This window comes from Ranitomeya variabilis, chromosome 1 (genome assembly GCF_051348905.1).
Source record: "Ranitomeya variabilis isolate aRanVar5 chromosome 1, aRanVar5.hap1, whole genome shotgun sequence".
Lineage (NCBI taxonomy): Eukaryota > Metazoa > Chordata > Amphibia > Anura > Dendrobatidae > Ranitomeya > Ranitomeya variabilis.
The window spans coordinates 342,652,416-342,676,546 of NC_135232.1; positions in this window are offsets into that span (position 1 = coordinate 342,652,416).

Consider the following 24,131-nt stretch of genomic DNA (forward strand, 5'->3'; position numbering starts at 1 on the left):
TTTTTTGCCTCGTTTTTTTTTTTCCCCTACGGTGTTCACTGAAGGGGTTAACTAGTGATATAGTTTTATAGGTGGGGTCGTTACAGACACGGCGATACTAAATATGTGTACTTTTATTGTTTGTTTTTTTTATTTAGATAAAGAAATGTATTTATGGGAATAATATATATTTTTTTTCTTTATTTAGGATTTTTTTTTTTTTTTTACACATGTGGAAATTTTTTTTTTAACTTTTTTACTTTGTCCCAGGGGGGGACATCACAGATCAGTGATCTGACAGTTTGCATAGCACTCTGTCAGATCACCGATCTGACTTAGAGCACTGCAGGCTTACCAGCGCCTGCTCTGAGCAGGCACTCGGTAAGCCACCTCCTGTTATGGACCTGGTGGTTAGGAGCACCCGGAATGACCTGATGAGTAAACTAGTAATCGGAACAAGCTCTGGGAAAGTGGGAACTCTGCTGACAGCAAACCTTACTCCTATCACACACACTAGAAATAGCCATGGAGCGTACCTAACTCTCCCTAGACGCCTCTTCACAGCCTAAGAGCTAACTACCCCTAAAGATAGAAATAGAAGCCTAACCTTGCCTCAGAGAAATTCCCCAAAGGTAAAGGCAGCCCCCCACATATATTGACTGTGAGTTAAGAGGAAAGTCACAAACACAGGAATAAAACAGGTATTAGCAAAGGAGGCCAGACTTCACTAAAAAGTCAGAGGAAAGAAAAGGAAACTATGCGGTCAGCACAAAAAACTACAAAAAACCACGCAGAGTATGCAAAAAGACCCCCACACCGACTCACGGTGTGGAGGTGCAACACTGCACCCCCAGAGCTTCCAGCTAGCAAGGAAATATCATGATAGCAAGCTGGACTAGAATTTAGCAGTACTAAGAAATATATTCAGGCAGCAGTAACAACAAATGAACTAGCAGGGACTTAGCTTCTGCTGGAGTAGACAGGTCCTCAGAGAAGTCCAAGAGAGATCTGAACCAATACTGAAACATTGACAGCTGGCATGAAGTAACGATCTGAGTAGAGTTAAATAGGGAAGCAAGCATAACAATAAACGAGGGCAGCTGACAAAGCAAACCTCAGAGACCAGCAGTTCCGCTCAAAGCCACCAGAGGGAGTCCAAGAGCAGAACTAACCAAAGTACCATTCATGACCACAGGAGGGAGTCCGAGAAATGGAATTCACAACAGTACCCCCCCTTGAGGAGGGGTCACCGAACCCTCACCAGGGCCCCCAGGCCAATCAGGACGAGCCAAATGAAAGGCACGAACCAAATCGGCAGCATGGACATCTGAGGCAACAACCCAGGAATTATCCTCCTGACCATAGCCCTTCCACTTAACCAGATACTGGAGCTTCCATCTCGAAATACGAGAATCCAAAATTTTTTCCACCACATACTCCAACTCCCCCTCAACCAACACCGGAGCAGGAGGATCAACGGAGGGAACCATAGGTGCCACATACCTCCGCAACAACGACCTATGGAACACATTATGGATGGCAAAAGAAGCTGGAAGGACCAAACGAAATGACACAGGGTTGAGAATTTCAGAAATCTTATAAGGACCAATGAAACGAGGCTTAAACTTAGGAGAAGAAACCTTCATAGGAACATAACGAGAAGATAACCAAACCAAATCCCCAACACGAAGTCGAGGACCAACACAAAGACGGCGGTTAGCGAAACGTTGAGCCTTCTCCTGGGACAACGTCAGATTGTCCACTACGTGAGTCTACATTTGCTGCAATCTGTCCACCACAGAATCCACACCAGGACAGTAAGAAGGCTCAACCTGCCCTGAAGAAAAACGAGGATGAAAACCAGAATTGCAAAAAAAAAGGCGAAACCAAAGTAGCCAAACTAGCCCGATTATTAAGGGCGAACTCAGCCAATGGCAAAAAGGTCACCCAATCATCCTGATCAGCAGAAACAAAGCATCTCAGATAGGCCTCCAAAGTCTGGTTGGTTCGTTCGGTTTGGCCATTTGTCTGAGGATGGAAAGCCGAAGAAAAAGACAAATCAATGCCCATCTTAGCACAAAAGGACCGCCAAAACCTAGAGACAAACTGGGACCCTCTGTCCGACACAATGTTCTCCGGAATGCCATGCAAACGAACCACATGCTGAAAGAATAATGGCACCAAATCAGAGGATGAAGGTAATTTAGGCAAGGGTACCAAATGGACCATCTTAGAAAAGGGATCACAAACCACCCAGATGACAGACATCCTTTGAGAGACAGGAAGATCTGAAATAAAATCCATGGAAACATGCGTCCAAGGCCTTTTCGGGACCGGCAAGGGCAAAAGCAACCCACTGGCACGAGAGCAGCAGGGCTTGGCCCGAGCACAAGTCCCACAAGACTGCACAAAAGAACGCACATCCCGTGACAAGGAAGGCCACCAAAAGGACCTAGCCACCAAATCCCTGGTACCAAAAATCCCAGGATGACCAGCCAACACCGAGCAATGAACCTCAGAAATAACTCTGCTAGTCCATCTATCAGGGACAAACAGTTTCTCCGCTGGACAACGGTCAGGTCTATCAGCCTGAAACTCCTGCAGCACCCGCCACAAATCAGGGGAGATGGCAGACAGAATTACCCCCTCTTTGAGAATACCAGCCGGGTCAGGGACTCCCAGAGAATCAGGCACAAAATTCCTAGAAAGGGCATCAGCCTTCACATTCTTAGAACCCGGAAGGTATGAAACCACAAAATCGAAATGGGAGAAAAACAGTGACCATCGAGCCTGTCTAGGATTCAACCGCTTGGCAGACTCGAGATAAGTCAAATTCTTGTGATCCGTCAAGACCACCACGCGATGCTTGGCTCCCTCAAGCCAATGTCGCCACTCCTCGAATGCCCACTTCATAGCCAGCAGCTCCCGATTGCCAACATCATAATTACGCTCAGCAGGCGAAAATTTTCTAGAAAAGAAGGCACATGGCTTCATCACAGAGCCATCAGAACTTCCCTGAGACAAAACAGCCCCTGCTCCAATCTCAGAAGCATCAACCTCAACCTGAAAAGGGAGCGAAACATCTGGCTGACGCAACAAAGGGGCCGAAGAAAAACGACGTTTCAGCTCCTGAAAAGCCTCCACGGCCGCAGAGGACCAATTCACCACATCAGCACCTTTCCTTGTCAAATCAGTCAAAGGTTTAACCACACTAGAAAAATTAGCGATGAAGCGACGGTAAAAATTAGCAAAGCCCAGGAATTTCTGAAGACTCTTCACAGATGTAGGTTGAGTCCAATCATAAATGGCCTGAACTTTAACAGGATCCATCTCGATAGAAGAAGGGGAAAAAATGAAGCCCAAAAAGGAAACCTTCTAAACTCCGAAGAGACATTTAGACCCCTTCACAAACAAGGAATTAGCACGAAGGACCTGGAATACCATTCTGACCTGCTTCACATGAGATTCCCAATCATCTGAAAAGACCAAAATATCATCCAAATATACAATCATGAATCTATCCAGATACTTTCGGAAGATGTCATGCATAAAGGACTGAAACACAGATGGAGCGTTAGAAAGCCCGAATGGCATCACCAGGTACTCAAAATGGCCCTCGGGCGTATTAAATGCTGTTTTCCATTCATCGCCCTGTTTAATACGCACAAGGTTATATGCCCCTCGAAGATCTATCTTGGTGAACCAACTAGCCCCCTTAATCCGAGCAAACAAATCAGACAGCAGAGGCAAAGGGTACTGAAATTTGACCGTGATTTTATTGAGAAGGCGGTAGTCTATACAGGGTCTCAGAGAACCATCCTTCTTGGCCACAAAAAAGAACCCTGCTCCCAACGGTGATGAAGACGGGCGAATATGCCCTTTCTCCAAGGACTCCTTTATATAACTCCGCATAGCGGTGTGTTCTGGCACGGATAAATTGAAAAGTCGGCCCTTAGGAAACTTACTACCAGGGATCAAATTTATAGCACAATCACAATCCCTATGAGGGGGTAGGATACTGGATTTGGGCTCATCAAATACATCCCGGTAATCCGACAGAAACTCAGGGACATCAGAAGGAATGGATGAAGAAATTGACATCATCGGAACATCGCCATGTACCCCTTGACAACCCCAACTAGACACAGACATTGATTTCCAATCCAATACTGGATTATAAACCTGTAGCCATGGCAAACCCAACACGACCACATCATGCAAATTATGCAACACCAAAAAGCGAATATCTTCTTGATGTGCAGGAGCCATGCACATGGTCAACTGAGTCCAGTACTGAGGTTTATTCCTGGCCAAAGGCGTAGCATCAATTCCCCTTAATGGAATAGGATACTGCAAAGGCTCCAGGAAAAAACCACAACGCCTGGCAAACTCCAAGTCCATCAAATTCAGGGCAGCGCCCGAATCCACAAATGCCATAACCGAGTAGGACGACAGAGAGCAAATCAAAGTAACAGACAAAAGAAATTTGGGCTGTACAGTAGCAATGGTGACAGACCTAGCGAACCGCTTAGTGCGCTTAGGACAATCAGAGATAGCATGAGTAGGGTCACCACAGTAAAAACACAGCCGATTCTGACGTCTGTGTTCTTGCCGTTCAGTTCTGGTCAAAGTTCTATCACATTGCATAGGCTCAGGCCTCTGCTCAGAGGAAACCGCCAAATGGTGCACAACTTTGCGCTCGCGCAAACGCCGATCAATTTGAATGGCCAAGGACATTGATTCATTCAGACCAGCAGGCGTGGGGAAGCCCACCATAACATCCTTAAGGGCCTCAGAGAGACCCTTTCTAAAAATTGCTGCCAGGGCACACTCATTCCATTGAGTAAGCACAGACCACTTTCTAAACTTCTGACAATATACCTCCACTTCATCCTGACCCTGACACAAAGCCAGCAAGGTTTTCTCTGCCTGATCCACTGAATTCGGTTCGTCATAAAGCAATCCAAGCGCCAGAAAAAACGCATCTACATTAAGCAATGCAGGATCTCCTGGCGCAAGGGAGAATGCCCAGTCTTGAGGGTCGCCAAGTAACAAAGAAATAATAATTTTTACTTGTTGAATGGGGTCACCAGAGGAGCGGGGTTTCAAAGCAAGAAACAGTCTACAATTATTTTTGAAATTCAGAAACTTAGATCTATCCCCAGAAAACAAATCAGGAATTGGAATTCTAGGCTCTAACATCGGATTCTGAACTACATAATCTTGAATGCTTTGGACCCTTGCAGCGAGTTGATCCACACAAGAGGACAGACCTTGAATATCCATATCTGCACCTGAGTCCTGAACAACCCAGAGATTAAGGGGAAAAGAGAGACAAAACACACTGCAAAGAAAAAAAAATGGGTTCAGAACTTATCTTATCCCTCTTTTGAGATGCATTAACACTTTGTGGGCCAGCTGTACTGTTATGGACCTGGTGGTTAGGAGCACCCGGAATGACCTGATGAGTAAACTAGTAATCGGAACAAGCTCTGGGAAAGTGGGAACTCTGCTGACCGCAAACCCTACTCCTATCACACACACTAGAAATAGCCGTGGAGCATACCTAACTCTCCCTAGATGCCTCTTCACAGCCTAAGAGCTAACTACCCCTAAAGATAGAAATAGAAGCCTAACCTTGCCTCAGAGAAATTCCCCAAAGGTAAAGGCAGCCCCCCACATATATTGACTGTGAGTTAAGAGGAAAGTCACAAACACAGGAATGAAACAGGTATTAGCAAAGGAGGCCAGACTTCACTAAAAAGTCAGAGGAAAGAAAAGGAAACTATGCGGTCAGCACAAAAAACTACAAAAAACCACGCAGAGTATGCAAAAAGACCCCCACACCGACTCACGGTGTGGAGGTGCAACACTGCACCCCCAGAGCTTCCAGCTAGCAAGGAAATATCATGATAGCAAGCTGGACTAGAATTTAGCAGTACTAAGAAATATATTCAGGCAGCAGTAACAACAAATGAACTAGCAGGGACTTAGCTTCTGCTGGAGTAGACAGGTCCTCAGAGAAGTCCAAGAGAGATCTGAACCAATACTGAAACATTGACAGCTGGCATGAAGTAACGATCTGAGTAGAGTTAAATAGGGAAGCAAGCATAACAATAAACGAGGGCAGCTGACAAAGCAAACCTCAGAGACCAGCAGTTCCGCTCAAAGCCACCAGAGGGAGTCCAAGAGCAGAACTAACCAAAGTACCATTCATGACCACAGGAGGGAGTCCGAGAAATGGAATTCACAACAACCTCCCTCCCTGCAGGACCCGGATGCCGCGGCCATCTTGGATCCGGGACCTGCAGCGAGGAAGGAGGTAGGAGACCCTCGGAGCAACGCGATCACATCGCGTTGCTCCGGGGGTCTCAGGAAAGCCGGCAGGGAGCCCCCTCCCTGCGCGATGCTTCCCTATACCGCCGGCACACCGCGATCATGTTTGATCGCGGTGTGCCGGGGGTTAATGTGTCGGGGGCGGTCCGTGACCGCTCCTGGCACATAGTGCCGGATGTCAGCTGCGATAGGCAGCTGACACCCGGCCGCGATCGGCCGCGCTCCCCCGGTGAGCGCCGCCGATCGCGCTGGACTTACTATCCCATCGGTGGTCATACGGGCCCACCCCACCTCGACGGGATAGTATGTCCAATGTCAGAAAGGGGTTAACATAATGTCCTTTTTTACCACAGCAAAAACAGGCTCCCTGCTGTTATGACCCCAATGGCGAGGGTCTCAGAGGAACGTGGAAGTCTGCAGAATACAAAAATCCAGCTCATAGGGCAGTGGTAACTGGGTTGACCATATATCTACTCCTAACGCCAACACTAGAAGTAGCCGGGGATCATTCCTACGTTGATTCTAGATGACACGCGCCAGCCGGAGAATCTAGCTACCCCTAGTAGAGGAAAACAAAGACCTTTCTTGCCTCCAGAGAAGGGGACCCCAAAGCTGGATAGAAGCCCCCCACAAATAATGACGGTGAGGTAAGAGGAAATGACAAACACAGAAATGAACCAGGTTTAGCACAGAGAGGCCCGCTTACTGATAGCAGAATAAAGAAAGGTAACTTATATGGTCAACAAAAACCCTATCAAAATCCACACTGGAAATTCAAGAACCCCCGAACCGTCTAACGGTCCGGGGGGAGAACACCAGCCCCCTAGAGCTTCCAGCAAAGGTCAGGATATAGATTTGGAACAAGCTGGACAAAAATACAAAACCAAAACAAATAGCAAAAAGCAAAAGGCAGACTTAGCTGATATAACTGGAACCAGGATCAGTAGACAAGAGCACAGCAGACTAGCTCTGATAACTACGTTGCCAGGCATTGAACTGAAGGTCCAGGGAGCTTATATAGTAACACCCCTAACTAACGACCCAGGTGCGAATAAAAGGAATGACAGAAAAACCAGAGTCAAAAAACTAGTAACCACTAGAGGGAGCAAAAAGCAAATTCACAACAGTACCCCCCCCTTAGTGAGGGGTCACCGAACCCTCACCACGACCACCAGGGCGATCAGGATGAGCGGCATGAAAGGCACGAACTAAATCGGCCGCATGAACATCAGAGGCGACCACCCAGGAATTATCCTCCTGACCATAGCCCTTCCACTTGACCAGGTACTGAAGCCTCCGCCTGGAGAGGCGAGAATCCAAGATCTTCTCCACCACGTACTCCAACTCGCCCTCAACCAACACCGGAGCAGGAGGCTCAGCAGAAGGAACTACAGGCACAATGTACCGCCGCAACAAGGACCTATGAAATACATTGTGAATAGCAAACGACACAGGAAGATCCAGACGAAAAGATACAGGATTAAGGATTTCCAATATCTTGTAAGGCCCAATAAAACGAGGTTTAAATTTGGGAGAGGAGACCTTCATAGGAACAAAGCGGGAAGAAAGCCATACCAAATCCCCAACGCGTAGTCGGGGACCCACACCGCGACGGCGGTTGGCAAAGCGCTGAGCCTTCTCCTGTGACAACTTCAAGTTGTCCACCACATGATTCCAGATCTGCTGCAACCTATCCACCACAGAATCCACCCCAGGACAGTCAGAAGGCTCCACATGACCCGAAGAAAAGCGAGGATGGAAACCAGAGTTGCAGAAAAAAGGCGAAACCAAGGTGGCGGAACTAGCCCGATTATTAAGGGCAAACTCAGCCAACGGCAAGAATGTCACCCAATCGTCCTGATCAGCAGAGACAAAACACCTCAAATAAGCCTCCAAAGTCTGATTGGTTCGCTCCGTCTGTCCATTAGTCTGAGGATGGAAAGCAGACGAAAACGACAAATCAATGCCCATCCTACTACAAAAGGATCGCCAGAACCTGGAGACGAACTGGGATCCTCTGTCTGACACAATATTCTCAGGGATGCCGTGCAAACGAACCACGTTCTGGAAAAACACAGGAACCAGATCGGAAGAGGAAGGCAGCTTAGGCAAAGGAACCAAATGGACCATCTTGGAGAAGCGATCACATATCACCCAGATAACGGACATGCCCTGAGATAGCGGAAGATCAGAAATGAAATCCATGGAGATATGTGTCCAAGGTCTCTTCGGGACAGGCAAGGGCAAGAGCAAACCGCTGGCACGAGAACAGCAAGGCTTAGCTCGAGCACAAGTCCCACAGGACTGCACAAATGACCGCACATCCCTTGACAAGGAAGGCCACCAAAAGGACCTGGCCACCAGATCTCTGGTGCCAAAAATTCCCGGGTGACCTGCCAACACCGAGGAATGAACCTCGGAAATGACTCTGCTGGTCCACTTATCCGGGACAAACAGTCTGTCAGGTGGACAAGACTCAGGCCTATCAGCCTGAAATCTCTGCAACACACGTCGCAGATCCGGAGAAATAGCTGACAAGATAACTCCATCTTTAAGAATACCAACAGGATCAGTGACTCCAGGAGCATCAGGCACAAAGCTCCTAGAAAGAGCATCGGCCTTCACATTCTTTGAACCTGGTAAATACGAGACAACAAAATCAAAGCGGGAGAAAAACAATGACCAGCGGGCCTGTCTCGGATTAAGGCGTTTAGCAGACTCGAGATACATCAGATTTTTGTGATCAGTCAAGACCACCACACGATGCTTAGCACCCTCGAGCCAATGACGCCACTCCTCAAATGCCCATTTCATGGCCAACAACTCCCGATTGCCCACATCATAATTTCGCTCGGCAGGCGAAAACTTCCTAGAGAAAAAGGCACAAGGTTTCATAACAGAGCAACCAGGGCCTCTCTGCGACAAAACGGCCCCTGCCCCAATCTCCGAAGCATCCACCTCAACCTGAAAGGGAAGTGAGACGTCAGGCTGGCACAAAACAGGCGCCGAAGTAAACCGGCGTTTCAACTCCTGGAAAGCCTCCACGGCAGCAGGAGCCCAGTTAGCTACATCGGAGCCCTTCTTGGTCATATCCGTCAAAGGTTTCACAATGCTAGAAAAATTAGCGATAAAACGACGGTAGAAGTTAGCGAAGCCCAAGAACTTCTGAAGACTCTTAACTGACGAGGGCTGAGTCCAATCAAGAATAGCTCGGACCTTGACTGGGTCCATCTCCACAGCAGAAGGGGAAAAAATGAACCCCAAAAAGGGAACCTTCTGTACACCAAAGAGACACTTTGAGCCCTTGACAAACAAAGAATTTTCACGCAAAATTTTAAAGACCAACCTGACCTGCTCCACATGCGAATCCCAATTATCAGAAAAAACCAAAATATCATCCAGATAAACAATCAAAAATTTATCCAGATACTTCCGGAAAATGTCATGCATAAAGGACTGAAAAACTGAAGGCGCATTGGAGAGCCCAAAAGGCATCACTAAGTACTCAAAATGACCTTCGGGCGTATTGAATGCGGTTTTCCATTCATCACCTTGCTTAATGCGCACAAGGTTGTACGCACCACGAAGGTCTATCTTGGTGAACCACTTGGCACCCTTAATCCGGGCAAACAAGTCAGACAACAGCGGTAAAGGATACTGAAATTTGACAGTGATCTTATTCAAAAGCCGATAATCAATACAAGGTCTCAAAGATCCGTCCTTTTTTGCCACAAAAAAGAATCCCGCACCAAGAGGGGAAGAAGACGGACGAATATGTCCTTTCTCCAGAGACTTCTTGATATATGAACGCATAGCGGTATGTTCAGGTACCGACAGATTAAACAGTCTTCCCTTAGGAAATTTACTGCCCGGGATCAAATCTATAGCACAGTCACAGTCCCTATGAGGAGGCAGTGCACTGGACTCAGACTCACTGAAGACATCCTGATAATCAGACAAATACTCCGGAACTTCCGAAGGCGTAGAAGAAGCAATAGACACAGGCAGGGAATCCCCATGAATACCACGACAGCCCCAACTTGAGACTGACATAGCCTTCCAGTCCAGGACTGGATTATGGGTCTGTAACCATGGCAGCCCTAAAACAACCAAATCATGCATTTTATGTAAAACCAGGAAACGTATCACCTCGCGGTGTTCAGGAGTCATGCACATGGTAACCTGTGTCCAATACTGCGGTTTATTTGCTGCCAATGGTGTAGCATCAATACCCCTAAGAGGAATAGGATTTTCTAATGGTTCAAGAGTAAAACCACAGCGCTTAGCAAATGAGAGATCCATGAGACTCAGGGCAGCACCTGAATCTACAAACGCCATGACAGGATAAGATGACAGTGAGCAAATCAAAGTTACAGACAGAATAAATTTAGGTTGCAAATTACCAACGGTGACAGGACTAACAACCTTAGCTATACGTTTAGAGCATGCTGAGATAACATGTGTAGAATCACCACAGTAGTAGCACAAGCCATTCTGGCGTCTATGAATTTTCCGCTCATTTCTAGTCAGGATTCTATCACATTGCATTAAATCAGGTGTCTGTTCAGACAACACCATGAGGGAATTGGCGGTTTTTCTATCACATTGCACCGAATTAGGTGTCTGTTCAGACAACACCATGAGGGAATTTGCGGTTTTGCGCTCCCGCAACCGCCGGTCAATTTGAATAGCCAGTGCCATAGTATCATTCAGACCTGTGGGAATGGGAAAACCCACCATAACATTCTTAATGGCTTCAGAAAGGCCATTTCTAAAATTAGCGGCCAGTGCACACTCGTTCCAATGTGTCAGCACGGACCATTTCCGAAATTTTTGGCAATACTCTTCAGCCTCGTCCTGCCCCTGAGACATAGCCAGCAAGGCCTTTTCTGCCTGAATCTCAAGATTGGGTTCCTCATAAAGTAAACCGAGCGCCAGAAAAAACGCATCAAGATCAGCCAATGCCGGATCTCCTGGCGCCAGCGAAAAAGCCCAATCCTGAGGGTCGCCCCGTAAGAACGAAATAACAATCTTTACTTGCTGAGCAGAATCTCCAGATGAACAGGGTCTCAGGGACAAAAACAATTTACAATTATTCACGAAATTCCTAAACTTAAACCTGTCTCCGGAAAACAGTTCAGGAATCGGTATTTTAGGTTCTGACCTAGGATTTCTGATAACATAGTCTTGTATGCCCTGCACACGAGTAGCCAGCTGGTCCACACTTGTAATCAAGGTCTGGACATTCATGTCTGCAGCAAGCATAGCCACTCTGAGGTAAAGGGGAAGAAGAAAAAAAAAAAAAAATCAGAATCTTCTTTCTTATAATCCCTCTTCTGCAATGCATTAAACATTTAATACTGGCCTGGCAAACTGTTATGACCCCAATGGCGAGGGTCTCAGAGGAACGTGGAAGTCTGCAGAATACAAAAATCCAGCTCATAGGGCAGTGGTAACTGGGTTGACCATATATCTACTCCTAACGCCAACACTAGAAGTAGCCGGGGATCATTCCTACGTTGATTCTAGATGACACGCGCCAGCCGGAGAATCTAGCTACCCCTAGTAGAGGAAAACAAAGACCTTTCTTGCCTCCAGAGAAGGGGACCCCAAAGCTGGATAGAAGCCCCCCACAAATAATGACGGTGAGGTAAGAGGAAATGACAAACACAGAAATGAACCAGGTTTAGCACAGAGAGGCCCGCTTACTGATAGCAGAATAAAGAAAGGTAACTTATATGGTCAACAAAAACCCTATCAAAATCCACACTGGAAATTCAAGAACCCCCGAACCGTCTAACGGTCCGGGGGGAGAACACCAGCCCCCTAGAGCTTCCAGCAAAGGTCAGGATATAGATTTGGAACAAGCTGGACAAAAATACAAAACCAAAACAAATAGCAAAAAGCAAAAGGCAGACTTAGCTGATATAACTGGAACCAGGATCAGTAGACAAGAGCACAGCAGACTAGCTCTGATAACTACGTTGCCAGGCATTGAACTGAAGGTCCAGGGAGCTTATATAGTAACACCCCTAACTAACGACCCAGGTGCGGATAAAAGGAATGACAGAAAAACCAGAGTCAAAAAACTAGTAACCACTAGAGGGAGCAAAAAGCAAATTCACAACACCCTGCTTCCTGAGTGAGGCGGCTCCATGATGTGATACCCCTACGATTTGCATAGGCTCCGTGGGCTTACCTGCAGCAACCTCACGTGCATCTACGCCCTCCCCCATAAGCGGCGTCTCTTGCACCCCCTGACGCAAACGGCGATCAATGCGGACAACAAGACTCATAGCAGATTCCAGAGAAGCAGGAGTCTCATACATCAGGAGAGCTTGTTTAACCCTTCTCGAAACCCCATGTACAAACTGACTCCGCAGCGCCAGGTCATTCTATTGTGTGTCCACCGCCCAGCGGCGAAATACAGAACAGTAATCCTCCGCCATTCGCTCCCCCTGGCGGAGAGCGCGTATTTTAGATTCTTCTAGAGACAATCTGTCAGGATCATCATATATGAGCCCAAGAGCAGAAAAAAAAAACTCCACTGAGTTAAATGCAGCTGAATCAGATGGTAATGAAAATGCCCATGCTTGGGGTCTCCGTTCAGTAATGACAATACCAGGCCCACACGCTGAGCCTCATTACCTAAGGAAACCAGACGCATACGAAAATATAATTTGCAAGCTTCACGAAAAACAACAAATTTACTGCGTTCCCCAGCAAACCTCTCAGGTAAAGGAATCTTTGGCTCTGCAACTCTACCTGCATTTTCAGCTTGCACATTAGATACTACAAGACCCTGTTGCTGAACTGCCCCCTTCAACTCAGTGACCTGTAAGGACAGCGCCTCCAACTGGCGGCTTATGGAAGTCATGGGATCCATGTCATCCAAAATTTATTTAGGCCGATTATAATGTCATGCGGGTACTGGGTAGACTACAGCTGATTACCCGGGCCCCTGCAATATCCCTCAGACTAGGGAAAACCCTGTCTGCCCCTCTTCCAGAATTTACACTGATAGTGTGCTTGTCTGGGCTGCCAGGCCTGACCCTGACTCCTGTTTCAATCCTATGCTGAAACCTCCACCTGCCACCCAGTGATTAGACCACACACCAACCCCTACAGAAAGCACAGACAGGGAAAACTAAAAACGCACCACGCCGCAGACACACAGGAAAACACTAAAATGTGCACAGGGCAAAACAAATACAAATATAGGAAGGAGAAATATGACAAAGGATAATACACCACCAGATACGATATTTCTTCTCCTAGACCACTACTCCAGACCGAGATCACCAGGCACAAGACACAAGCTATAATCGGCGACGCCCAAAGTCCAGAATGACTATTTAAAGGCCACGTGCGTGACCCAGCCTCCAACCCAATTACCAGCTAGATTAACCCCGGACAACCTGGACAAAGTCTAGCCGGCGCCACAGAACGTATAGTGGACGAATGTGGAATTACCGCTGTCTGTCGGACGCCCTAGTGTGAATAGCGTCCGACATGACACTCTGGCTTTTATAACAGCTTGCCGTCTCTGAGGCGTGGACTTAATGAGTGTCAAACAGTACTCTCCATCAATCTGGCTTCAACTTTTTCTGATTGCTGTTGCCAGATCAGCTTTGCAGGTTGGAGTCTTGTCATGGACCATTTTCCTCAACTTCCACCAACGATTTTCAATTGGATTGAGATCCGGACTATTTGCAGGCCATGACATTGACCTTATGTGTCTTTTTTCAAGGAATGTTTTCACAGTCTTTGCTCTATGGCAGGATGCATTATCATCTTGAAAAATGATTTCATCATCCCCAAACATCCTTTCAATTGATGGGATAAGAAAAGTATCCAAAATATCAACATAATCTTGTGCATTTATTGAAGATGTAATGACTGCCATCTCCCCAGTGTCTTTACCTGACATGCAGCCCCATATCATCAATGACTGTGGAAATTTGCATGTTCTCTTCAGGCAGTCATCTTTATAAATCTCATTGGAACGGCACCAAACAAGAGTTCCAGCATCATCACCTTGCCCAATGCAGATTCGTGATTCATCACTGAATATGACTTTCATCCAGTCACCCACAGTCCACGATTGCTTTTCCTTAGCCCATTGTAATCTTGTTTTTTTCTGTTTAGGTGTTAATGATGGCTTTCATTTAGCCTTTCTGTATGTAAATCCCAATTCCTTTAGGCGGTTTCTTACAGTTCGGTCACAGACGTTGATTCTAGTTTCCACCCATTCGTTCCTCATTTGTTTTGCTGTGCATTTCCTGTTTTGAAGACATATTGCTTGAAGTTTCCGGTAATGACACTTTGATGTCTTCCTTGGTTTACCAGTATGTTTGCCTTTAACAACCTTCCCATGTTGTTTGTATTTGGTCCAGATTTTAGACACAGCTGACTGTGAACAACTAACATCTTTTGCAACATTGCATGATGTTTTACCCTCTTTTAAGAGTTTGATAATCCTCTCCTTTGTTTCAATTGACATGTCTCACGTTGGAGCCATGATTCATGTCAGTCCACTTGGTGCAACAGCTCTCCAAGGTGTGATTGCTCCTTTTCAGATGCAGACTAAAAATCAGATCTAATTTGATGCAGGTATTAGTTTTGGGAATTAAAATTTACAGGGTGATTCCATAAGTTTTTCCCTCATAATTGAGTGACTCCATAATTTTTAACCTATGCTTGGTTAAAAAAGTAACCCTTACTGACTACCACATTTTTTGTTCTTAATTTCTTTTAGTGTTTCTTAAAGCCAGAAAGTTGCCATTTGAAATGACTTTAGTTTTGTGTCATGTCTGTGATCTGCTTTTTTTCTACAAAATTAACTTAATGAACATCCTCCAAGGCTGGTGATTGTTGTACTTGTTATTTAACAATAATCTAGCTAATCTGTGAAAGGACAGAGACACAAAATCCACTAGGTATAGCATGTTACCAGTCTCCTCTGACCAAGGAGTTTTCTGAAACGCGTGAAGATTAGGACTGGCTGCCTGTTTGCTACATTACTGCTCTACTTGCTTCTTTATTTCACCAAGGACCTCCGTATACCCGCTGAGTGCGGATCTTCTTTCAAGTGGATGCAACTAAACACTTTGCTGTACTGCATAGTGGTGAATAGGGTAATTACCTACTTCGTTAGTGTACAGTGTTTTTCACTATGTTTTCAGTTTTTAACGAGTAACTGGATACATATTGGTGTTACGGAACTGCAACACAGAACTGGGATAGAAGGGAAAAACTGACCCTGCACTAAGACTAGGCTGATACCCTACGATGGAGTGGGTGACCCATTCCTTGTGAATAGACCCATCGACGATCCTAGGTTAATCTCAGCGAAGGCCTATAGATAGGGGGAGGGAGGTCCCTGAAAGATCTAAGGACTGGGTATAAAATCAGGTCACCTCCTAATAGAAACACAGAGACGGCTGCAGAAATCAACTGAAAACAGAAAGTAAAGATAGCAGAACCAGAGATACCAGACCTGCACAATATCAAACACAGAGAGCTACAAAGCACCAAGCCAGAACTCAAGTGGATTAACACTGTTGCCCAGCAAGGAATGGGAGGCAGGTGCTGGGTAATAAAGGGTGATACAATCACCTGACCTAAGACAACCCAGTACCATGGGAAAAAGACCAGCAGCCAGAAAACCACAACAAGATGGCAGATGGTCAAAAAACAAAACAGATTCTAACAATTGGCACATATGCTATGATGGCAGGGTGGGCAAATTAGGTTGATCTCCATATGTCAGTTTTATAAATCACCTCTAGTAGCCTAGTCACCTACCCCAAAGCTTACTATTCAGTGATCACTACACTTATACAGCCTTTTTTTATTTGTGCTCATTTACACATATACAGATTGTGCTGTTGATGTATATGTAGCATCCCAGGAAGCCAGTTGTTACAGTTGTATTGCCTTCCTCATCGGGAGGTGATGTCATGCCTGGAAGCGACAAGGATCCCCTTAACAGGTAACACATACATACAACACTGTTCTGACTCCAGGCCAGAAGGGGGAGCTCTAGACTCGGTTTCAGGGTAGCTTCCCTATATATATTCTGGCTGGAGGAGGAGTTATTAGTCAGTCTGTAGTGGAGAGTCTGTGAGGAGAGCTGGAGCTGAGCAGACATGCAGCTCTACCGCTCCTGACAGGAGAGTCAGACAGATTGTAAGAGACAGTGAGGGGAGAAGGAGCAAAGGAGGAGAGAAAGAAACTTGAGTGGAGCTGCGATTGGGCTCACTCCAGGATCGAGCGCAGAAGCCAGAATTCCAAGGTTGTGGGGGTAACTGTATGCCCCACATCAGAAACCGGCGGGCAGGAGATTCCAAGTCTCCTGGCCACCATTACACCTGAAGGCACAGCAGCAGATAGAGCCCAGAGTCACCACGAGAGTGACCCCTGTAAAAAAGCTCGAGTTTCCTGCCATGCGGGTAGTGTCCACCTAAAAGGGACAGAGAGAAAGAGAGGACCTTGTGTAAAGTCTGAAGTGTGATAGCAAGGAACTTAGAGCACAGCGCAGTAAGAAGGCTTCCAACCTCACCCGGCTAGGGGGATTTCAAATCGCTTCCTGGCTGCCCGGATTCCAAAGACCACCTGTAACCTAACCCTGAACTGCATCAGTAAAAGGTTAAGAGACTGCAACCTTGCGTCCTCTAAATTCTTTCCTGCACTTCACCATCTATCATCTCTACCAACTGCAGCGGGAGCCCTGAGGACCAAGTTCTGCCTGTGGAGAACTATACCACCTCTGCTGCAGTACCATCATCCCCAGAGGTCCTCTTTAAGCAGTGTCGGCCATCCCTGGTCGAGCACCACAGGTGGCGTCACTAACACGACTCTTTAGACTTTATTTTCCCACTTTATAACCCCTTTAATTGGATGCCCAGGGCCACGGACCGGGTCACTGCTGCTGTGACCACCCCTTTAAGAACCACCGGACCCGGTACCCAGTACCCCATGGTCCCAACGGGCACCACATATACATAAAGTTTTTTGCAATTTCGCACACTTGTTGTGGGTCCTACGTGTTCTTGGGAAGGACCTACTAGTGTTAAAGGGAACCTGTCAGCAGGATTGTGCATAGTAACCTACACACAGTGTCAGTTGAGCACCGTTATACTGAATAAAATGATACCTTGGTTAATGAAATCCGTTTTGTTGCAGTTTCTTAATCTTTATTTTTAATTTCATGTTAATGATATGCTCGTGTCCTAAGGCGGGGTTGGTGTATGTGGTGCTCTGATTATATATTCATAATGCAGTCTGCTGACAGGTCACTGATCCCTCACTGACCTTCCCACTAGTTTGCATAATGAATACCTAACATACTGAATAAAAAGAAAGCTTCTGCAGGCAGGTGCCGGCCGTGGCACCGGAGCTGCAGCATAATTGCATGTGTACTTTGCATTTATTCCCTTTTGCAGATTTACTTCAGCGAGGTAAAAAAGAAAAAAAAAAATTTTGAAAATGGCATCTGCCGCGCCTGCGCAGTAGCAGCATAAGTTTGTATAGAGATCTGATAGCTGCTGTAGTAGTAAAAACGCACAGTAATGACACCAAAGTATAAAAAATAAATAAAAAATAATAATACAAAATATATATATATATACTATAATTGATGGACCACCACGTGTACGATAGTTATAGTGAAGAACCACTAGAGAATGGAAACCAAAGCTCCCGACGTAAGGACCCGAACCAATAAGAACAGGACAGGGAATATTGATAATATTAATTAATTTATTTTGTTATATTGAATGACAATAGTGACATTAATTGAAAATATATAGAAATAAAATGAATATAAAAATACATATATTAGTAAAAAGATTTTTGTGCACACTAAAAGCCGCAACACTAATAGGGCAAGCCAGATCCTCACAATAAATTATGGCATGTATGGCACTTTATCCCAATATACACACTAAATAAAATAATAAAAATATATATAAGAGTTGTGTGTATAAAAATCAATTTGTGCCAGTGATAAGGATATCACAAAAGAACTCCAAACAATTCACTCTCAAATATCAAAGTGACCATAAAAAAATATATATACCGTAAGTGCTATGTGCAACAGTTGAACCACTATTAAGAACACATAAAGTGCAAAAAGAATGACCAAAAGGCCAAAAAAGTGCTATGTGCCTATGGAAAAAATGCCAGTTACTTACAGTGGTGAAGTAAGGGAATGACCCCAGGCTGCCAGCGGCTGATTAGTGTGCACCCCGACGCGCGTTTCAGACACGCAGTCCTTCGTCAGGGGGACGAAGGACTGCGTGTCTGAAACGCGCGTCGGGGTGCACACTAATCAGCCGCTGGCAGCCTGGGGTCATTCCCTTACTTCACCACTGTAAGTAACTGGCATTTTTTCCATAGGCACATAGCACTTTTTTGGCCTTTTGGTCATTCTTTTTGCACTTTATGTGTTCTTAATAGTGGTTCAACTGTTGCACATAGCACTTATATATATTTTTTTATGGTCACTTTGATATTTGAGAGTGAATTGTTTGGAGTTCTTTTGTGATATCCTTATCACTGGCACAAATTGATTTTTATACACACAACTCTTATATATATTTTTATTATTTTATTTAGTGTGTATATTGGGATAAAGTGCCATACATGCCATAATTTATTGTGAGGATCTGGCTTGCCCTATTAGTGTTGCGGCTTTTAGTGTGCACAAAAATCTTTTTACTAATATATGTATTTTTATATTCATTTTATTTCTATATATTTTCAATTAATGTCACTATTGTCATTCAATATAACAAAATAAATTAATTAATATTATCAATATTCCCTGTCCTGTTCTTATTGGTTCGGGTCCTTACGTCGGGAGCTTTGGTTAGCTGCTGTAGTGCAGGCTTCGGCAGCGCCATCTTGCTGGAGAAGAAAACAAAATGTCCTCCAACAAGACGGTGCCGCCCACGCATGCACAATAGCAGCTGTCAGCGATCTCCTAGAGCTGCTACTGCGCAGGCGCGGGTGGCGCCATTTTGGTGCAAAGTGCACATGCGATTATGCTGCCACAGCCAGCACTTGCCTGCAGAAGCGGTTTTTTTTATTCAGTATGTTAGGTATTCATTATGTAAACTAGGGGGCAGGACAGTGAGGGATCAGTGACCTGTCAGCAGTCTGCATTATGAAAATCAGGAAAAAAAACAGGCAGCACTCCAAAAATCAAAGTGAAAAACTGTGGCTTTACTGATCCATTAGCAGCAACGTTTTGGCAGATTTCTCTGCCTTTCTCAAGCCTCCTCACCCCTAAGGGATGCTGTGGTTGGTGTGTGGCAACCATCGTCTCTGCTTCTGGTAATATGTATTATTTATTCCCTATACTACTGCACACTTAGGCAGCTTCTATTGAGCCAGATAGCACAGATATGTTTGCTTGCCCACTTTCTCATGTCTTATCATTGAATATTGGGGTATACTTGTCTCTGACACGGGTCTTTAATAATATGTATTACATATTATAACCCAGAGTCCCTCCTAGATAGGGCTCTCTTGCACTTTTTTGTATTGTTCTATACATTTATGGTTTTTATAATATTCTATTAATAAAGTATTTGATGTTTTAATTGTATTCTGGATCTGTTTGTTCGGCAATTTTTATCTAAGTCCGAATATGTTGACTATATATACTGTAAAGTGGCTGTCCAACACCGCTCACGTCTGCAGAGTTGGTGAGACGCATGGTTGACATTGCTCTGGGATATACCAAACAGAACATGTACATGATCAAAGGGAATCTGTCAGCAGGTTTTTGCTATTTAATTGGAGAGCAGCAAGATGTAGAGCAAGAGATCCTGATTCCATGGATGTATCACTTATTAGGCTGTGTGTTGTAGTTTCAATACAATCAGTGTTTTATCAGCAGATTATCTCTTCCGGACTAGGTCTCTAGGTGCAAGCCAGTCACGCTAATCTGTGTAATCCCACCCTCAACTTTGATTTCCAGTTTGTACACAGAAAGCCACCAAACAGGATTGTGGGTTGGCTTACCCAGGGCTTACCATTCTGAACACTACTGCATTCACCATAGCAGGGATTCTATCAAAACTGCACCAAGCAGTCCAATAAGTGATACATCACTGAAATCAGGTTCTCTGCCCCTACATCATGCTGTTCTCAGATTACATAGTAAAAATCTGCTGACAGATTCCCTTTAACAGCAATTGTGTATCTATCCTATTCTAATGTATCTATCCTATTCTAATAGGTGCAAAATTTGGCACAAATCCCTCCAAGTATATGCTTTACTTACTGCTGCCGGTCTTGGTGAATGAGACAATATATTATTTGTTTTTTTAATTGGGACAGTAATAAGCAACATTGTAATGAAAATATTACTGGACCTTTAATAACTTAAAGGTCACAGTGACTTTCAGGTCTGGTCCGATGGAGACCACAGAACGTGCTGCAGAGATTGTGGACCTGATGAGAGCCACTGGACCCAAAGTTCCAGAGGAAGGTGAAGAAACCCCCTCACGGGAGAAAAAAATTCCTTCCTGACCCCAGTTCTGGCGATCGGTTATCTCCCTGGATCTCGTCTGTCCTGCTGCGTATTGCTGTACATCTGTACATCAGGGACGGACACATACAGATGAGACCCCTAGGCCAGAACAGTATATGGGCCCTTTACAGTTCAATAGCTCATCATAATGCACAGTTCACCTGATTAGGAGGTGGTAGTGGCCCCTTTACATCTTGGTCCCTGTGCGACTGCACAGGTTGCAGCCATGGTATGTCCGCAATTATAAGCTGAGGAGAGCCGACCCTGGAAAGAAAGACATGCAACCTGCTCATAGGAGCTCACAATCTAGTACAATGGATACTCTGCTCTTACAGACTAATGCACAACATACGCTCTGCAAGCTAAACACCTACAAACATACATACATATTAGATAGGTCGATTGAACCTACTGATTTTAGAAGGAACATCCGACCACCTCATGTGTCTGGGGGACTCCCGACTTTCTCCCATCAGATGATGTCAGGGGAGAGAAGGATCCGGTATGTTGAATATCAACATTTTTTTGCACCACGCTAAGTTACTGATGACTCTTATCGGGGTGTGCCAGGTAATGCCAAGGTGTCCATCGCATTGCATGCAGCATCACTTTTATTTTTGGCAACTCAAAACCTGACAACCTCTTTACTTATTAAACAGCCAGGTTGTTACAGTAGATGAAGACTTATTGCCAAAATGAGGAGTCAATGGAGAGATTTGGTGACAATGAAGGGGGGTCAATGTCAAAGGCCTGGTGGACAAGTCCAAGACCAAAGGCTCATTTGGGCCTGTAGAGTAAAACCACTTATTCCCTTTACTCTCTGATGATGTTATGGGAGCAATGTCTTGTTCTTTATGAGGCTGCATGGGAGGAGGAGAATTGCGGCACTTTATTCTGCTCCCTGGGCACATACAGTGCGTTGCAAAAGTATTCGGCCACCTTGAACTTAATACATTGTTGCGCCACCTTTTGCTGCGATTACAGCTGCAAGTCGCTTGGGGTATGTCTCTATCAGTTTTCTACATCGAGAGACTGAAATTCTTGCCCATTCTTCCTTGGCAAACAGCTCGAGCTCAGTGAGGTTTGATGGAGATTGTTTGTGAACAGCAGTTTTCAGCTCTTTCCACAGATTCTCGATTGGATTGAGATCTGGACTTTGACTTGGCCATTCTAACCCCAGGATACGTTTATTTGTGAACCATTCCATTGTAGATTTTGCTTTATGTTTGGGATCATTGTCTTGTTGGAAGACAAATCTCTGTCCCAGTCTCAGGTCTTTTGCAGACACCAACAGGTTTTCTTCAAGAATGGTCCTGTATTTGGCTCCATCCATCTTCCCATCAATTTTAACCATCTTCCCTGTCCCTACTGAAGAAAAGCAGGCCCAAACCATGATGCTGCCACCACCATGTTTGACAGTGGGGATTGTGTGTTCAGGGTGATGAGCTGTGTTGCCTTTACGCCAAACATATCGTTTGGCATTGTTGCCAAAAAGTTTGATTTTGGTTTCATCTGACCAGAGCACCTTCTTCCAAATGCTTGGTGTGTCTCCCAGGTGGCTTGTTGCAAAAACTTTAAACAACACTTTTTATGGATATCTTTGAGAAATGGATTTCTTCTTGCCACTCTTCTATAAAGGCCAGATTTGTGCAGTGTATGACTGATTGTTGTCCTATGGACAGACTGTCCCACCTCAGCTGTAGATCTCTGCAGTTCATCCAGAGTGATCATGGGCCTCTTGGCCGCATCTCTGATCAGTCTTCTCCTTGTTTGAGATGAAAGTTTAGAGGGACTGCCGGGTCTTGGTAGATTTGCAGTGGTATGATACTCCTTCCATTTCAATATGATCACTTGCACAGTGCTCCTTGGGATGTGTAAAGTTTTGGAAATCATTTTGTATCCAAATCCAGCTTTAAACTTCTCCACAACAGTATCACGGACCTGCCTGTTGTGTTCCTTGGTCTTCATGATGCTCTCTGTGCTTCAAACAGAACCCCGAGTCTATCACAGAGCAGATGCATTTATACTGAGACTTGATTACACACAGGTGGATTATATTTATCATCATTAGGCATTTAGGACAACATTGGATCATTCAGAGATCCACACTGAATTTCTGGAGTGAGTTTGCTGCACTGAAAGTAAATATTGCATGCCCCACTTTTCAGTTTTTGAATTTCCACAAAAATTTGAAATAACCAATAAATTTCGTTCAACTTCACAATTGTGTTCCACTTGTTGATTCTGCTCCAAAAATTTACATTTGATATCTTTATGTTTGAAGCATGATATGTGGAAAAAGGTTGAAAAGTTCCAGGGGGCCGAATACTTTCCCAAGGCACTGTATATAGTACACAGTGTATAGTGTCAGCGTACATGTAATACAGTGATTACCTTTGACATACACAGGAGATCTGTATATAGTATACAGTGTATAGTATCCGTGTACAGATAACACACTGACTCACCAGTGACGTCTTTAGTTGAAGTCCTTCATCTTCATCCAGCAGAGACCGCCATCACTTCTTCCAGCCAGGACTCGTCTCTGCAGAAAATAAGAGTTATCTAGAGCACATTCACAAATTTTTCCCCAACCTCTACACTACGCCAGATAAAGAAAAAAAAGAGACAGTGTCACCCTGCACATTAACAGGACATCTCCTACCCTATAACGAAAACAGTATCCTAAAAAAAATATCCTTTAATTAGCCCCTACAGTAATAATATCCCTCATTCTGGACCCCACGTGTCCTCCCATTCTGCATCATGTCTCTTCATACTCCCCCATGTCTCTTCACATTGCCCCCATGTCCCTCCATATTCCCCCATAGTCATCCATAGTAGTATAATGCACCCCCATAGGAGTATAATGCACTCCTATAGTAGTATTCTACAGCCCATAGGAGTGTAATGCACCCCTATAGCAGTATAATATACCCCATGATGACTGTTCTCATTCACAGCTCGACTCTGCAGACTTCCATCTTCTCCTCTCTTCTGCAGCGCATCCCCACATGATGCCCTTAAAGATAGCAGTGTGATTATAATGCTCATGAATAAAAATATCTGCCCTGTGCTGTGACCCTAAACAAATAATTGCCCCTCACTATATTCCCTGCACAAAATATGACCTCCACACTGTCCCTCTTATGGTACATGCTCTCCACACTGCTCTGTCCTTTTCATACTGGGCCCCTCTTCACACTGTCCTCTCACACTGTGTCACCCCTATTGGGCCCCCTCCTTGGTATACTGTTACTTCCTGATTGTA